The sequence below is a fragment of the Micropterus dolomieu genome, linkage group LG07 (assembly GCF_021292245.1).
Source record: "Micropterus dolomieu isolate WLL.071019.BEF.003 ecotype Adirondacks linkage group LG07, ASM2129224v1, whole genome shotgun sequence".
Lineage (NCBI taxonomy): Eukaryota > Metazoa > Chordata > Actinopteri > Centrarchiformes > Centrarchidae > Micropterus > Micropterus dolomieu.
Genome location: NC_060156.1, coordinates 16,033,663 through 16,051,614, shown reverse-complemented (window position 1 = coordinate 16,051,614; position 17,952 = coordinate 16,033,663). Strand labels below are relative to the sequence as shown.

General features: G+C 40.1%; 1 long non-coding RNA gene across 1 annotated transcript; it reads left to right on the top strand.

The window, feature by feature from the left end:
* The first annotated feature begins 1,658 nt into the window (after window positions 1-1,658).
* On the top strand, window positions 1,659-8,516 carry LOC123974118. Its single transcript, XR_006825760.1, has 3 exons — window positions 1,659-1,969; window positions 2,076-2,160; window positions 8,133-8,516. It is a non-coding gene; the product is annotated as an uncharacterized LOC123974118 (long non-coding RNA).
* The last annotated feature ends 9,436 nt before the right edge of the window (window positions 8,517-17,952 follow it).

The window sequence follows — 17,952 nt, the reverse complement described above, 5'->3', positions numbered from 1 at the left end:
GCTCTGGACCTCAGACTGGGCCGAAGGTTTACCTTCCAACAAGACAATGACCCTAAGCACACCGCTAAAATAACGAAGGAGTGGCTTCACAACAACTCCGTGGCTGTTCTTGAATGGCCCAGCCAGAGCCCTGACTTAAACCCAATTTAGCATCTCTGGAGAGACCTGAAAATGGCTGTCCACCAACGTTTACCATCCAACCTGACAGAACTGGAGAGGATCTGCAAGGAGGAATGGCAGAGGATACCCAAATCCAGATGTGAAAAACTTGTTGCATCTTTCCCAAAACGACTCATGGCTGTATTAGATCAAAAGGGTGCTTCTACTAAATACTGAGCAAAGGGTCTGAATACTTATGACCATGTGATATTTCAGTTTTTCTTTTTTAATAAATTTGCAAAAATTTCTACATTTCTGTTTTTTTCTGTCAAGATGGGGTGCTGAGTGTACATTACTGAGAAATAAAATGAACTTTTTTGATTTTTGGAAAATGGCTGCAATGAAACAAAGAGTGAAAAATTTAAAGGGGTCTGAATACTTTCCGTACCCACTGTATGTATATATCAATGTCTTTATGTATTTGATGGTTTCATTATTAGTGTGCTATAATGTTTTCCTGTCTGTCCTGCACTTTGAGCTCGTCAAGGCAAGTGCCTCACAATGTTTGTTGTAATGGAAATAAAGTCAACTCAACACTCTTCAATTAGGGGTCTGTGTTCCCCAGTGTTCAGCAAGAAAATTACAGGGGGACTTTCCAATCAAAATAAATTATATTTCAGAGACTAAAGTCAATTGCAGTTTTATTTTCAATAATTCCAGTGGAGGACATCTGTTAGTGTGAGTTGCTGTGCTTTGCTTTATTAAGTGGACATGAGACACAGACAATATTTTTAGTGTTATCAACCATGATGCCAAACAATGAAATGAGATGGTCAAAATTTCTTCATTAAAGTCTACACTGTTGGGATTAGACACTATAGGGGATACATGTTGAGGACCTCTGCAGAGAGAAAGGCCATTGTGTAACTTTAAGGTAAAATATTTGGTTCTTGTAATTGTGTCACAGTGTCTTGTGATCAAAACAGTGAACTATTCCAAAGAATAGAGAGAAAAGAAGAATGCACATATAATTCACTGAGCAGCAGTATGGTTACAATATGTGGGTCAATTATGCTCACCACTAAGCAGAAGTTGCTTCCTGCATTTCAACATCGCACATTTACACGCACTTAAGTTTATAATATGATTACAAATGAAATCATGTTCACAGTTTATTTTCAAAAAGGACTAAACTCGAATTCACAAGATTTTAAAATGAATTAAATTATTGTATAATTTACTCTCGTGTTACTTTACTGTATGTTCCAGTAAATATACCTTAGTTTTGAGCAGCCCAACAGCAGCTAACCACTTCCTTTATGTAGTGCCTCTACAAGTACAGTTAAAATCTGATGGTGACGTACCAGTCAGTCTTTCTCTGTCTGATTGTCATCATGTTCAGCCTAAACCAAGCAGCTCGGATCTCCATTCAGTTATTAGTTATGTGTCAAGTCTTTGCAGGTACAGTGGAGATTTGTGTTTTTGATGCATGTTTTTCTCTACATTTAATCATAGATTGCGTTTTATATTGACTGATTGTTTCCTTCATTGCTAGGGACTCAAGTTGACCACAGGGATGTACTGGTGTCCAGGGGAGAGTCTGTCATGTTCACTTGCAACATATCCAAAGAAAATTCAACGCAAATTAGCTGGACAAAAAGCAGAACTCTTTTTGTTTATACAGTTGTACACAATCTAACTTTTTCAAATCTCACCTCTCACAGACTAAGAATAGACCTAAATTTACCTTTAAATCTGAATATTTTTAATGCTCAGCATGAAGACGCAGGACTTTATACATGTAATGTAGTTGGTACAGACGGTCCAAAGACAATTGAGTGGAATTTAACGGTGTCTAATAAACTTGAAGGTAGGTAGAACACAAAGCAGAGCTAATCATCTCTTCACCAGACACAATGCATTTCAAACCTCAACCTACATGCTACTTAAATTCATTCACATCTGATTTTATGCAGAAATCAATTCATCGTGGTATTTTCTGTACATACTCACACCTGGACTTTTTCTATGTGGCTTCACTTCAGCTGTCTGTCTCTGCAGGTGAGTAATACCTTTTAGCTTTCAGATTTGCTTGTACAGATTAATTTCACTCTACTAGAAACTAGGCTGATTTGAGTTTAGAGGTCAAACACAGATATTGAGTCTGTTTGAATGGAAAGCTGAAATGTGGGACTGTATGTTACATTCAAGCCCTTGCTAAATGATTCCACACAATGCTGATTAAGCATAGCACCGTTGGGTAAATCTCTCTGTAGGCCCCTATTTGCAGAAAAGGGCATTGCTGCCCTTGGACAAGTTAGTATTTGTAAAATATTTGTAATATGTAGGTATTAACTTCTACGTAAATAATGGATTATTGTCTTGGAACAGCGAGGTAGACCTCCGCTGCCCGGTGTTGTAGCCCTAGTCTACTGGTTTTCAAACTAAATGGTTGCCATACGCGTGCGCGTGTTGTGTGCGCATTCAGAGAGTTACACTTAAATCTCCGAATGCGTGTGGGGACAGGAATGGGAGCGCCTCAGAACTTGCCTGAGAATCCTCCGGTTTTAAGATTTCTTCTGTATCAGAGTAATTCACTCACATTGGTCAGTACATCCAATGGTACATATCACAAATGAACTGTCCTCGGTTAATTCGGCGAACAGTATATGAACAAATGATTAACGGATTAAAATGTTTGGGTAATTTCTTCTATCCTATTTCAATGGCACACCACGCTGGGCTCTTAAGTTGGAGCAGCCAAAACTCTGCTTAAAACTTGGTATGGACGAGCATTTACAAGTAAAGAGGTCCGACTGGGTGCCTCGTATTTTACCTACAATATAGGAAGGATGGATGTGAACTAAGTCCATGCCTTAGGCCTGCTGTGTTGTGGGCAGAATATTTCCACTTCTACTCGTCCTGTGGCTCAATGTTGACAATAAATTCATGTTTTCACAGTATTGTCGGAGTTAGATCGTCACTGTTTAAAAGCATTCCCGTGTCATAGTGTTTAGGGGGTCAATATTGCCGAATCCTCGAGAAAAACACCTTGATAAACATGTTGGTCTGGGTATCTGTGGATAATCCGTAATTCGTTTGTAATACAAAAACGAAAATACCGTTTATTCGTTTTTTGTTTCAAAACGAAAAACCAAATAACCGTTTTTGGTGTCAGAATCAAAAAACGAAAAACCAATTAAAAAACCGTTTTGGTGATTCATTTTATCGTTATTTCTTTTTGAACAAAGAATGAAGAGAGTCTGAACTTCAGTCAACTCGTTTCTCGTTATAAACCAAAAACGGAAGTCACGTGGTCTATTCCTTTTATTGAAGCGAAAGTAACCGGTAAAACCTTCAAAATAAAAGTAGCCCATGTACCATGTACTTAAAGAGGTGATTTTAGACTAAAACTAAATTAAAATAATCTTTTTAGTAGGTTATAAGACTAAACTAAATCTGTCTGTGGGAAAAAAAACACTTTAATTAACTGAAATAATAAAATAATAGCTCTGGCTGCTAGGGAGAATTAAACATTTGTAAGGCCATTGGTGACCTGTAACTTCAGATTAAGACAAGTGAACTAAAGTTATATGTAGCTTAGGATAGCAGTTAGCCTATTTATTTAAGTTTATATTATTTAATTCATATTTTAGTTTCCTAACATGTTTATAGGCCTTCTTGCTATGTGGAAGGTCAACCAGCAGAGGTCACTCTGCCCCCTTCTGTGGCGCCAACAGGCAACAAGGGTTTGACCTTTTGACTTGTGTTTATATCAAAGAGAAGGCTGGCACTGCTACCAAAGGAAGCTGATCACTGAGTTTGAAGGGTGTGCAGACCTGCCTTCCAGCCTCTCTTTCAGTGGTGCTATAGCTGCTAAAAACTCTCAGCTTCCACTGTTATGTGTCAAAACAAAACTCTTCCAAAAAAAATCTGTGGAGTTGTAAACTTTTTATTTTCCTTTGCTATTTATCTTCAGTTCAATATACTTATTATGTTAGTTAAGTAGATTAAACATTTTAATGCAGCCTGTAGTTCTCATTAGTTATGTAGGCCTACTTGTTTGTGAAACCTGGTGATCATTACTGAGAGTCAAAAAGCATCTCCTCTGGCTCTGGGGCTTTCAAGTCTTTTACTGCCTTTCTTGGGTTTAATTCTGTTTGATGAGCCACCAGGGAAAGCTATGCACTGTTCAAACCTGTGTAAAGTAAAATAAAAGTGAAATTGAGTCCCAAGACAGGTGATGTGAGCAAGTGCAGGGTTTGAGGACTGATGATAGTATCAAGGCTGGTCCCATCACCTACCATCACTCTCTGTTCAAATAAATGCTGGACAGGCAGGACAAAGCAGAACACCACTCCTGTCTCCAGCACCAGAAAAGGGCCCTGTTGTCACTTTCAGATATTTACATCATGATTTATGGTAACCACACCTTGTAATTGTGGCACTGCTTTTGTGCATAAGGAAATTGAAATAAATGGGTGACCTGTACTAGACACAGCTCCAACCTGTCGACCCTACCCGGGTCACCCACCTTTAATACCAATCACCTGCACCCTCTTTACAGACAACATCTCACATTTGTAGCCTAGTACTTGAGGCTTTCAACGTTAGAAGAGAATAATTGCTTCTAAAGCATTTAAAAGTCTCATTTTGTGTTGTATTGGATGAATTTAAAGGAATTGGAGACAAAACTTGAGTATTGGGGGGAAATCTGCTGTTTACTTGGTCATCCTATCTGTTTCTTGGAGGCTGAGTGTAATATGCGATGATAACTGGATCGAGTTAATGTTCCTGATCATTTGGTGGGTTATGTGTTTGTTGCAATATTTTTTCTAAAGTATGTACAGCACTGTCAATATGGTTCTATCTTTATCCTTGCAGACATGTTGCAACATTAAGACAGTGTGAGGGATGTGTGTGGACAGATTGATTCAATTGTGTGTTGCTTGTTTTGTGGGACATGCATGATATGTTAAGAGGAAGAGAACTCAGTCCTGCTCTGAGTCTGCTGATTTGTATCAGATGTGAGAAAATGTCATTAGAAGTTGCTGTTGGTATTCTGTGACGTGACAGAGGGAATATCCAGAAGGTCTTTCTTCTGAGGTGTTTGTGAATGAATGGCTTAATGTCCACATAAAGCTTGGTGTTCATCTGACTGATGACCCCTCAGATTGTTAACTGGCAGTAAAGGCTGCTCTGGAGAAGATTGAACAATGTGCTCAGACTTTCTCATGTGTTTAGGGGAGTTTGGCCCCAGTCCCCTTTAGTAAAAAGACAAACAAAAAAAACTACTGTGTTTGTGTATTGCTAGCTAGCTGCTAACACTGATAAAACTAAATATTAAGCGATGGTTCGAGTTTGATAACAAGGCTAGCTGTTTAAATGTAAGCTTGTATATCAGTTAATTAGTTAGCCTGTGTGGTTATCCATTTTCTTGTTGTGATGGCTTTCAGCCTAGTAATGCCACTATCTAGTTTCACCCTCTCAGGTAAGCTCCACCCTGCCTCTCCAGTAGTGGACACACACCCGGAGACAATTACCTCATTAAGAGTTGACGTTCAGGGAGCACTCAGGATCTCTCTTGATGCTTTGTGTTGTAGTGTGGTCAAGGAGCAGGTTAGGATTTTGGATGGTATGCCATCTGACTTTTATGAAAACTTTTTAAATTGTTTTTATTATAGGCATTTTAAACCACCTGTCGCCAAGACCCTGTAGACTGCATGGCCTGTTCTGCTAGAGTTCACCACAGAGATGGCCGTGGAGGTTGATTCACTGAGTTTCCTTAAACGTCTGCTCCTTGAATGAGGTGGAGTCAGAGCTGGGTGGATGATTTACTGCATTAGTTGTGGGTTATATAGCCACTGCTGTTTTGCCTGCCTGATCAACTGTGGATTTTTGTGTCCTGATTTTAAATGGGGATTCTTTTTATGAGACTCTGTTATAAGTGAACGGGCCCTGTGAATGTTTTTGCCAACTGCTAGGTTCTGCTAAGGGTGGGGCAGTTGACTTGTTTTTGGGCTGCATGTCTTCCCTCAGCCCTTCTCCCTCTTTTTCGAGTGTTCTGCCAGACTGACAGGGTGGTGGACTGTGGGAGCCCCTCTGCCCTTTACTGCATGTTGTGGTGTGTGTGTGTGTGTGTGTGTGTGTGTGTGTATATGATAGCTGTGTGCAAACCTTTAACTGAGCCTTATTGTGTGGTGTTTCATGTGTATGACTTGCTGTCTGTAGGTGGTGGTGCACACTTGTGGGTGGTGGTGTCGGGGCATCCTGGTTGGAATTGTGCTTTGGTAACAGTTTGCTTTTATCCTTTAGTATCTCTGCAGCATTGGCCTTAATATCTTGTTGGTTTATTGTTTGAGCTTGTGTAGTTAATAAAATTGCCCAAAACCTGATCTTTAAATTTCGATGATTCATAAATCACCTTTCCAGTTGAAACACATGTCTCTCTTGGAAAGAAGTGCTGTGTTAAATAAATAAATCCCATGGGATAAAATTATATCATGGATCTGTTCCCAGACCTGCTTATTTACTTGTAGTGCTATGCTAACCTTTCTCTTAAGGAGGACAGTAGTCCAAAAATGTTCAAGTAGCACAGAATTAACTTTAACATCCTCCAGGTATTGGGGAAAATCTGGGAGGTCCTGAGATGAGTACCAGGGAGAAAAACTAAATGACTCAACTTCACTTTTATTTTACTTTACACAAGTACGAACAGAACAGAGCACGGCCTTTCCCTGGTGGTTCATCAAACAGAATTAAACCCAAAAAAGCATTAAAAGATCTGAAAGCCCCAGAGTTGGAGATTATTTTTGACTCTCAGTAATGCTCACCAGGTTTCACACATAAGTATGCCTACATAACTTATGAGAACTACAGGCTGCATTAAAAATATGAACTAACGAGTATTTTACACTGGCGAAAATAGCAAAGTTTATTTTTTATTTTATTTCAGTTAACTCAAGTGTTATTTTCACACCCAGTGCTACTTTAGTTTTACTAAAAAACGTTTTTTTAGTTTTAGTCTAAAATCACCTCTTTAACTACACGGTACATGGGCTACTTTTATTTTGAAGGTTTTACCGGTTACTTTCGCTTCCATAAAAGGAATAGACCACGTGACTTCCGTTTTTGGTTTATAACGAGAAACGAGTTGACTGAAGTTCAGACTCTCTTCATTCTTTGTTCAAAAAGAAATAACAATAAAATGAATGGCCAAAAACGAAAAACGGGCCGTTTTTAATTTGTTTTTCGTTTTTTGATTCTGACACCAAAAACGGTTATTTGTTTTTTCGTTTTGAAACAAAAAACAGATAAACGGTATTTTCGTTGTTGTATTACAAACGAATTACGGATTATCCAGAGATACCCAGACCAGACCCGTTCTCCCATTTTTGGTTTCTAAATCCAAAAATGAAAAACTACTAAACCAAATTCAAATAATGGACCGATTTTGGTTTTATGTAATTCCTATTTTCATTTTCCGTTTGCAGATAAAGAAAAAGACAGGTGGGCCAGGTGACCCGGAAGTAATGGTAAACCTATTAAAATAAAAGCCAAGCTTGTAGAACGGCCAGATCTGTAAAATTATGCAGCACTAACGTTATACCAGGGTGATGTTAGATGAAAATAAATAAACCTGGACCGAGAGAAATACGTTAGCAACAGTATGATTACATGCACTATAATACTGTGCATTTATTCTTGTAGGCCTAAGCAGCAGTCAGGAGTCACGTTTTTAAAGCACATTGTTTGGTGCAGTACAGTTGGTAGGCTAATATAGGTTAACCTAAGAAATTATTGTGTGTGCAGAGTTGTTACTGTCAGCGCTATGTTTTTAATATTAAATAAATATTTAATGTGGTTTCCACCGTAATGAACCAAGCTGTTTCCCCTTTCTACCAGCAGGTGGCAGGATTTAAATGAAGGCCTGTACTGTGTCTTTATTAACTGTTTTGAATCCAGGTTACTGACACAGATGTATTTATTGTTGTTCATTTCATTTGGTTTTTATCTTTATGTCTTATTTGCAGCCTAGTTATCATCTTCATCATTCACCCTCAGCCCAGAGTTAAACCTGCATGCCCTTCTGTTATAACCTGGTTCTAACACTGCTGTCAGCTTCTCAGCAGCTCTGACAACAAACTCACCTCAGAAATGTCAAACTATGAAAACTTACACGGACCATACTGTCTAACTATCGTTCCTCTTTCTGCATAGCACAAAACAGCTTCTTGAGCAAACAGCCAGCCATCACTCTTTAATACGGGAGACCGCAGATCAAGACCATGTCGGTATTTTACTTGTTCCCTTCACAACCAACCTGCCGTTTAACACAGCTGTTTAAAAGATGTTGATGGGCAGAAGGCCTATTTATGTTAGTAAGTAACATGTAACTATGACAAACACATAGCCTATCTAACGAGAGTTTATTGTAGGAATTGTAGTGCTAATAAAATAAACAAATGAATGATGTAATCATGTGGAAATAGTGATCTGTTTGAGAATCTGTTTGTCCGCATCAGCTGGACATAAAAAACTACTTTTTCAGACAAATGTATGGAAATAAGGTCCATCCACTCCTTAAAACCCAGCCAATACACGCAGACGTCAAACTGTTAAGTTCATTTTATTCAGGACATGCCAAAATCAAATCTGTCACATTTGTGAGCCCCACTCTTTATTCTTGGAGATTTTTACCATTGTAAATTGGAACTGTCCCTTCCTGGATTTGAACAATATGTCAAGTGTGGCACTCAAGACAATAGAGAGCTGGACAAATGTTATGGTAATATAAGAAATGCATACAGGACCAGATCCAAAACTGAGTCGCAAGAAGACAAGTAGGATAAGTCTGTGTTATTGCTCTGCTGTTGTGGTTGTATCCCTTTCAGACCATCTGACAGACATAGAACCCCATTTGGGACTTGGGTATGTAAAAATGAGACAAGGAGGAGGAAACCAAAACTAACTAAAACACTTCTCAATTCACAATCTCACCAAAAATCCACACATTAACTTCAGCACATCTCATAAAGTGCAGCTCACAGTCCCAAACAGAGCATGGTTGGCTTCAGTTTTTAGATGTTTATATTGCAAAACTCTACCAGCTATGTTACGACAAATTGTTGAAGTACGCTGACTTCACCGGGTCCGTTGATGAGAAGAGATCAGATGAGACAGTGCCTTACGTTTCGAGACCTTTATTACCAAACCAAAAGCAATTGCAGATATATATCTGGAGACTCCTCACACCAACACAGAGTCTACTCTGAAGCAGTAAGCAGAGGAGTCTGTCTCTTCCTATGCAGCCTGACAATTTATAGAGGTAACTGTACCCAGAGTGGTGTGTCTGTGTGATTAGTGATATGGATGTGTGTGCTTGTGATTGGGTGTGGATGATTGAATCACAATGTATGTGTTTGTGTCAACACAACTTCCTCTTATCTAAGCCTCACAAACTAAGTATTGCAACACAAGTTACATAACATATACAGAGAGCATCATGTACCCTTCTCACAAGACAGACTGGCTGTGACAAAACAGAGCTGCTGCGCAGTCACACCTGACACCACAGAGCTGGTTTGAACAGACATCTGCGCACTAACTCAGTCCTTATGAAGTCTGATAAGACTGAGGGCCAATCTGCTGGGTCATTTGTGTCATGTGCTCGTACTGGCTGAGGCTGCCTGTTTGACCTGGGTCTGTGGGACCTGCTAAAGACGTCTGGACGTCAATTTGTTTAAAAAGGGAGAATTGGAATCTATCTTACAATCTCCCTAACAAGAGTCCCGCACAGAACCGACTGAGCTAAACATATACTAGGATTTGAAATAATTTGACTTTGTTCTGTCCCACCATGTAATGGCTTGAAAACATTTTGGCCCGATGCCAGACTTATTTGCCGACCTCTGCTCTATGCCGTTCTGTGTTTGATTTCGTCCCTGGTTCAATCTGCTCTGTGCTGCTTGACGCGGCTAGCGGCAAAAATAGACCTGCTACCTATTCTCTGCTGAGCGGAGCGGAGAGCCGCTCTGCAGAGAATAGCTGCTTAGGATGCTTCTGGGATGCTTCAGGGACGCGCTGCGGCCGCATCTGGTGGACTCAAAAGCATTGACTGTAATGGCCGTGATTACCTCTGGCAACCGCGGCACAGCCGTAATGCGCCGTAGCCAGAGTCGGTGGATTTTTGGGGTCGTTCTCTTATTTATTCCCATGTGCCCATATCACCTAGTATCTTACAATAAAAGACCTGAACAACCTGGAAGGCACTATGAAGTAGGGTGTCATTACTTGTCTTTATTTCTGCAGAAAACATGGGTTCAGGACACCATACCAGAACCCAGTCCAGGACCAGTTTCATCTTCAGTCAGAAGGAGAGGTCAGAGGAACTTTGTAATCTATGACACCATTTAATTTGTGTTTTTATCTTCTTTCTCAGAAAAAGCACTGAACTTTATTTTCACTTTTATCTCTATAGGTGGTCCTCCCTCAAACGCAAGATGGCACAGACAGTAGAACAAATAACGAGCAGAGGAGTCAGTACATGGAGAGGCTCAATTCAGTCTATGGTCTCTATTGAGTTGAAAAGTATTTCAACTTAGATTTTTCAATGTCAAAGCAGGTGCTTCAAGGGAAGGCAATCAGAGGAACAATTAATACAATAAAACCGGTGCCTTCAATTGAACAGATTTGGTTTTTAGCTTATCAAATAAGGCAAGTCGTGGCATTTCAACCAAAGATTGAGGGGGTCAGGATCATCATTAACCGCTCCAAATGTAGGAACGGTTAACCTGATTTGAAGATGAGGTAGATTTGGTTTCTACCATAACAGATTCTAGTTTACTTTCCAGAAAAGTTTTCTGTTCAAGGCTTTGTAACTGTTCTCTACTCTCTACCTCCACTTTTACAATGTTTGTTGTCAATTGTGTTATCTTACTTACTTACTTTTCGACCAACTGTGAGAAATACATTTATAAGTTGCTGATTTTTAGGATTTCACTCTAATTAACTTGTGAGAAATTAGTATTGGTCACAGGGTTTTTATTCCTAAACAAAGGGTTGTCTGATTTACGATAAACGTCTGCTGGCATGTAGGTGAGAGATTTAACATAGACCAATCAAGAGACAGAGAAACATCTGATGCCACATACATTTGCATTTCCTTTCTTAGCTCAGGAAGAGTTTTTGAGTGTATGCTAAATACTCTGCCATTTGTTTATCCTTCATCTACCATTTGTTGGCTGCTGTTTGCTTTGTACTTGTTCTGTACTTAAGGAGAGGAAATGCTGAGTTCGGGAGAGTAACCGTGCGTTCTCTCCGTGGCCACGTTACATAAAGAAATGATTCAACACATCTATTTGACTCCATATTCTTTGGGAAGGCATTATTTTCCCTGACACAACAATAGTGCATTGATTATTGACAAATGTAGATTGATATTTACCTCTCATCCACTCTGTAGGGCAAGAGCCTACAATACTTAAAAATCAGGCAAAAAAATAAAACAACAACTGCGCAACATGTTTCTGCATCAACAACGTAAGGCAAGTTTATTTGTATAGCACATTTCAACAACAGGGAAATATGTGTATTGTGTATTATTATGTATTGTTATGTCATGTATACTATGTTGCTGTCTGCATTAATTCTTTTCTGGAAAGCGAGTGGCGGCGCTGAATATAGCTGGGGCCCGGAGGCTTGCTCCAATAGAAACAAATTTCACTGTGTACTTGTGCATGTGTGACAATAAAGCTACCTATGAACCTAGTTAGTCTGTACTCAGGCCCATAGCAATCTTTGGGTCCACTGAAACTCCAAAAACCCTCGGACACTACAGAGAAACCAGGACATATCTGTCCGCTGGCCACTTTGATCCAGTTATACTCTGGACCCACCTGCGCGTTTACAGGTGGACAGAGGTTCCTGCAAATCACTCAGGCGTGAGATTTAAGACCACTTCCTTCACTCTGTTCAATCTCACTCTCATTATCTTTTCACTCAATTACCTACTCATTTCTCACTGTGTAAATATTTAATTAAAAGCAATGGTAAAAAGCTAAAAACAAAGAAAAAGAAAACAGGACAGTAAAAGTTACAGTGCAGTGTAAGTTATCAATCTACTAGTAAAAGGCAGTGGTAAATAGAAAAATCTTAAATATTTAATTAAAAGCAAAGGTAAAAAGAAAAGTCTTCAGTCTTAATTTAAAAGAACTGACAGTTTCAGCAGACTTGCAGTTATCTGGGAGTCCATATATATGGAGCATAATAACTGAATGCTGCTTCTCCTTGTTTAGATTTGACTCTGGGGACAGAAAGCAGACCTGCCCCGGACGACCTGAGAGGTCTGGATGGTTCGTAATGAAGCAGAAGATCGGAAATGTATTTTGGCCCTAAACCATTTAGTGCTTTATAAACTAACAGCAGGATTTTGGTCTTGCTAAGACATAAGTCCTTTAATTCGTGATATATTCTTCAGGTGATAGTAGTGACTTTGTAATTGTCTTAATGTGGCTCCTCAGATTCAGGTCTGAGTCCATGACTACACCAAGATTTCTGGCTTCATTTGTGGTTCTTAACATTACAGATTGAAGTCTAGCACTGACTTTCAATCGTTCCTCCCTGGCTCCAAAAACAATAACTTCAGTTTTATCTTTGTTCAATTGGAGAAAATTCTGGCACATCCAGTCATTGACCTGCTCAGTACAGTTACTCAGCACCCGTATGGGATCATAGTCCCCTGGTGAAATGGTTATGTAAATCTGTGTGTTTGTCAGTTGTTGTTTGCTTTCATAATCTGAGCCAGTGGAAGCATGTAAATGTTAATCAAAAGAGGTCCCAGAATGGAGCCTTGGAGAACTCCACATGTAATTTTTGTCAGCTCAGATGTGTAATTACCTATAGCCACAAAGTAGTCCCTGTCCTTTAAGTAGTATTCAAACCATTTTAGTACCATAACCATTTTAGTGTGCCAGAAAGTCCAACCCAGTTTTCAAGTCTGTCTAGTAATATGTTGTGGTCAACCGTGTCGAATGCAGCACTGAGATCCAATAATACTAAGACTGAAACACTGTCAGTGTTTAAATGGATGTCATTGAAGACCTTAACAAGAGCCGTCTCAGTGCTGTGGTGTGGTCGAAAACCTGACTGGAAGACATCAAAACAGTTTAGTGCCAAGAAAGCACTAAGCTGTTGAAAAAACAGCCTTTTCAATGATTTTACTTAAAAATGGGAGATTTGATATGGGCCTATAATTGCTCATTAGTGAACTGTCCAGATTGCTCTTTTTTAAGAGTGGCTTAATGACTGCAGTTTTCAGGGCCTGTGGGGAAAAAACCCGAGAGGAGAGACATGTTGACAATTAGTAGTAGATCTGAGGCCATGCATTTAGAAACATTTTTGAAAAAACCTGTTGGCAGAATATCAAGGCAGCATGAGGAGGATTTCAGCAACATCAGTCACCACAACCGTGGAAATGTCCAGACACTTGGAGATGACTAAGTCCAAAGTGTGCTCACTTTTTTCGACAGGCTGCGGCTAACGAGGAATTAATACTAAATTTGTAGGATATGTTGAGTGCTTCCTGTTTCTTAACACATTCACACAAACTTGAACTTGAACATTTACCATGCTTTTTCTGTTACCTGTCAAGACAGGGATGGAGAAGACTACCAGCACACTGGAAGGTTCCATGTAGGCCCAAAAATGACGTAAAACCCTGTAGCATCCCGTTGCACATGAGAGATGTAACCATATTGCTGAAAATATAAACTCTCTGTGAATCTAAAAAATCTGTTGGGTCAACAGCGAGGCTGCGTTGGTGTTCGGCAGGTGAGTCTTGTAGGTGGGCTGATTAAACAGTCACGATCCAGACCAGTCAGGAGTCAGACAAACACACTGAGCCAAGAGACTTTTTGTTGGTGCAGCTACCTCAATTATGGTGTTTCTGCTGTAGTTCTATGTCCTTAAACCACACTTGCTTCTTCTAGCACACAGTACAAAAGACACCTGCTTATTCCACAAAGTCAGGTTATGGTTGAAATATTATGATCAGCAGTAAGCATGCCAAGGACAAAGAGAGAGGGGGAGCAGTGCAGCCAGGCCAAGAATGCTGAAAGAAACAAGAATATCTGGGACTTTCCAGGGAAATAAAGATCCACCAAATACTGAAAGGTTAGAAAACAATGAGAGAAGAGAGACACACAAAACAGTCATAGTGAAATAAGAATCCACTAAATGCTGAAAGGTCAGAAAATAATGAGAGAAGAGAGACGCCCAAACATCTGGGAATTTCCCCAGATCCAGGTGCAGCAGGAAAGAGAGCCAAGAGATGTAACGCCTAGAAACAGAGCTATATATGGAGGTCCAGAAGAAGTTGAAAGTCAGTTGTTACATGGCTTCATGTCAACTCGGGTCTAACAGTGGTAACTGAATGGGACTCTATTTTGCATCGATGTGTGTGCTTGTTGATAATAAACATGTCGGTAAAAGTTCAAGATTTTTTATCTGGCCTAAGTCTTGAATTTTTTACACGACACCTGTCGCTAATGCATCTTACAGATGCTCACTTCCCGCCTGGGATCATCTCTCCTACTGTATATTGGTGCAATTTTTGCCAGCTGAAAAGCGGCGTTTTGTTAAAAAAAATGCAGTTAAAAACGGCGTTCATATCTCACAAAGGACGGCGTAAAAGCACGGCGTTGTCTAAAATGATAATGAGCTCTGCCCTGTGGATTTTACAGCCACTAAATTTTAACCGTTATCACCCATTAAGTACAGAAGAAGAACAGACCACACTAATTCAGCACTGATCTACTTTGCTGTGATCGTAGCCACCCAAAGGCAGGAATTAACTACAGACAAGCATGAAAAACTCAACACCAATGTCCCAGACTGATCAAGTAAATTGGCTACATTGACCAAAAGTTTGGCTATTCTAAGTATAGCTTGTAAGATCTATTGATTGATGATTTTAGATCAAATTGGACATAAATGATTAATTTGCATTTTATTTATTGTCACTGTTAGATGAAAGTATCTCCTAAAATAGTACATACAAACACAAAGAATGTAATTAATCACCATAAGTGGAACAACTATCTTTACAGTTTAAGCCTCAATTGTCTTGTCACCCCTTCAGTCGGTGAAGTATTGATAGCAAGCCTACCCTTGTGTTTCCACAAAGCTTTGATTTACCATGTCATACTAAATTCAGCATGATCCAGGCCAATGGGAACCTGACACTAACATGTGTGTAACATAATTAAAACCAGTAAAGGTATTAAAAAAGTAATGCAAAAATATATTTACGCTCATTTTAATGAACAACTGTAACCAATATAGCCATGTACATCTGTGTGTGTGTGTGCACGCGCGCGTGCGCGTCTGCGTGAGGCTCCAGCTGGTGACGGGCATCACGCGTGGTCCAGTCCATCATAGGATGAGTGGAAGTTCTTGGGCAAAACCTTCAGTTCTTGGGGCTATTTGAATTTCAGCACTTTAATTGGCTGGCTGGATGTGGGGTTGCTGTGGTGATACTCTTCTTTTAAGAGATGGGGACAGATAGGTTTCCAAGTCATTTCAGTGGTGCCATCCACGTTGTATCTAGTAGATAATTGGATGGAAGAATTTAAAAGGGAAAAGAGAGACCGAATTTTAATAGATTACAAATTATGTCTTCCACAGTGGTGGAAAAAGTAGTCAGACCTTTAACTTAGGTAAATGTTCGAACACGAAACTGTAGAATTATTCTGTATGTCCCTATGAAATTTGACCTTTCACCAGCGTAATTCCTCAGCAGCGGTGTCATAGCTTCTCCTTCCTAGTGTCCTTTACTATCACTGGTACATGTATCATAACATTTTACTGTACCAACTTGGAGAAATTACACTAAAAAAAACCTCCAACCGCAAAAACCAAATACAGTTTTTTACATTTCTGTGAACTTTAACCTTTGACCAAAATAGTTCCTTAATAGGTGACACCACCTATTTCATAGATTCTCCTTCCTAGTGTCATCTACTATCACAGGTACATATATCATAACATTTTACTGTAGCAACATGGAGTAATTATACTCTAAAGACCTTCCATCAGTGAAAATAAACAGACAGTTAACATTTCTGTGAACTTTGACCTTTTGATCAAAACAATTCCAAGGTGACATCATCGTTTTCTTATCATCTCTTTCATAGTGTCAACTACTATCACTGTTACAAATATTATAACATTTTACTGTACCTATTATGAGATACTGCACTCTAAAAAGCCCTTTCAACAGCAAAAATCAGACCGTTCATATTTCTGTGAAGTTTGACCTTTGACCAAAACAATCCCTTAATAGATGACGTCACCCTTTTCATATTTTCTGCTTACTATTGTAGTGAACCAGCCAGTGTTGGGTTAATTTGGTTAATTTGGTTTGACCCCCGTGTGAGACGCACCGGGGCATCCCGTACAGACCGGAAGTGCTAGTTAACTAGCAGTAGCTAGGTAGCTAGCTACGTTCGTGATAAAGGTGTTGACAGCTCCCCGAAGCCCCGACCTTTACCACAACCATCAGAAATGTTAGTACCTAAACCAAAGTCACTGACTTTATGCATGTCGACCGGCTAACCTTACCGCTGTGCACATCGGCCTAACAGGTAGGGTTAGGCTCCATTGTGTTGCTGCAATGTAGCAAACAGGGGGCATTTCATTCGGACGCTGAAGGCTACCTTTAGCGTAAAATCCTTACGCTTTGTCACACTGTCTGAAAGTAGTGTTGTCGTTCAAAGAACGTTTTGTTCATAAGACCTAATCGTGTATATGACTCGGGAGGAACAGGCATGCGTGAAGGATCTTGGACTCTTATGTTCACTCGTCACACGGCAGCTGCATGGGCTCCGTCAGCACAGGAAACAGAATTGATTAGTTCACGACTCTCAACTGTGGGTCTCTAGGTCTGACTCGTTCATTTGTCACGTGACAGCTGGCTACTGTGGAGCAGGAATGAAGGACTCGTTCACCGCTCACATGGGTCCTCCTCAGTCTTTCGTTCACTCTGCAGGCTGAGTGACCGCCAGCGCCAGAGAATGAGAGGCAGGTTGGCTGTCAGCTAACAGTCACTGGACTGATATTATATAGCTATTTTGTTAATTATGTGACAATTTATAAAGCATAACATTATTACAGCGCAGTGATGTTGTGCTAAGTTATAGTTTTAACACAGCCGCACCGTAACTTTTTGCTGACGTAATCTGCACTCTGCGTATGCGTTGGCGTCTGTAGCCACCTGTCGGAAGCTCCGTCTTGAACCGGACTCTTATCCAGTTTTAATCCACTTTTTTCGTTAAATTTTTTTTATATCCTTTTATTTAACTTAACTTTATTTAAGTTTTACGTGGGTTAAGGATTTTAGTCATCCGACATGGATTTTAAGATAGATGACCGTAAAAACGCGATCAACGCTACTGATCGCAACAAAGCTCCGGTGACTATGCAAGCCGAGATAACTCTGCCCCTTGAGGACTGCTCACTCCTTAAGAAAGCGAACAAGAAGATTGCTGACCTTATGGAAGACATCCGACGACTTTCAGAGGAACTCAAAGAGAAAGATTCCCTGCTGACTGGCTTTATGGATGTAGCTTCAGTACAAGCCAAACAGATTGTTTCTCTTAGCGCAACCGCTAACATCCAGGACACCGTGTTTTGGGACCCCTCTAGCCTTCCCAGGCTTTCATCCTGCTCAACTCCGAAGCATCAGTCAACCTGGGCTGAAGTGGTGGTCCGTGGCTGCAAGAGAGGCTCGGATGGGGCTGCCTCTCCTCCGGACATCGGCCTCTCCAACCGCTATGCAGCCTTGTCTAACGACAC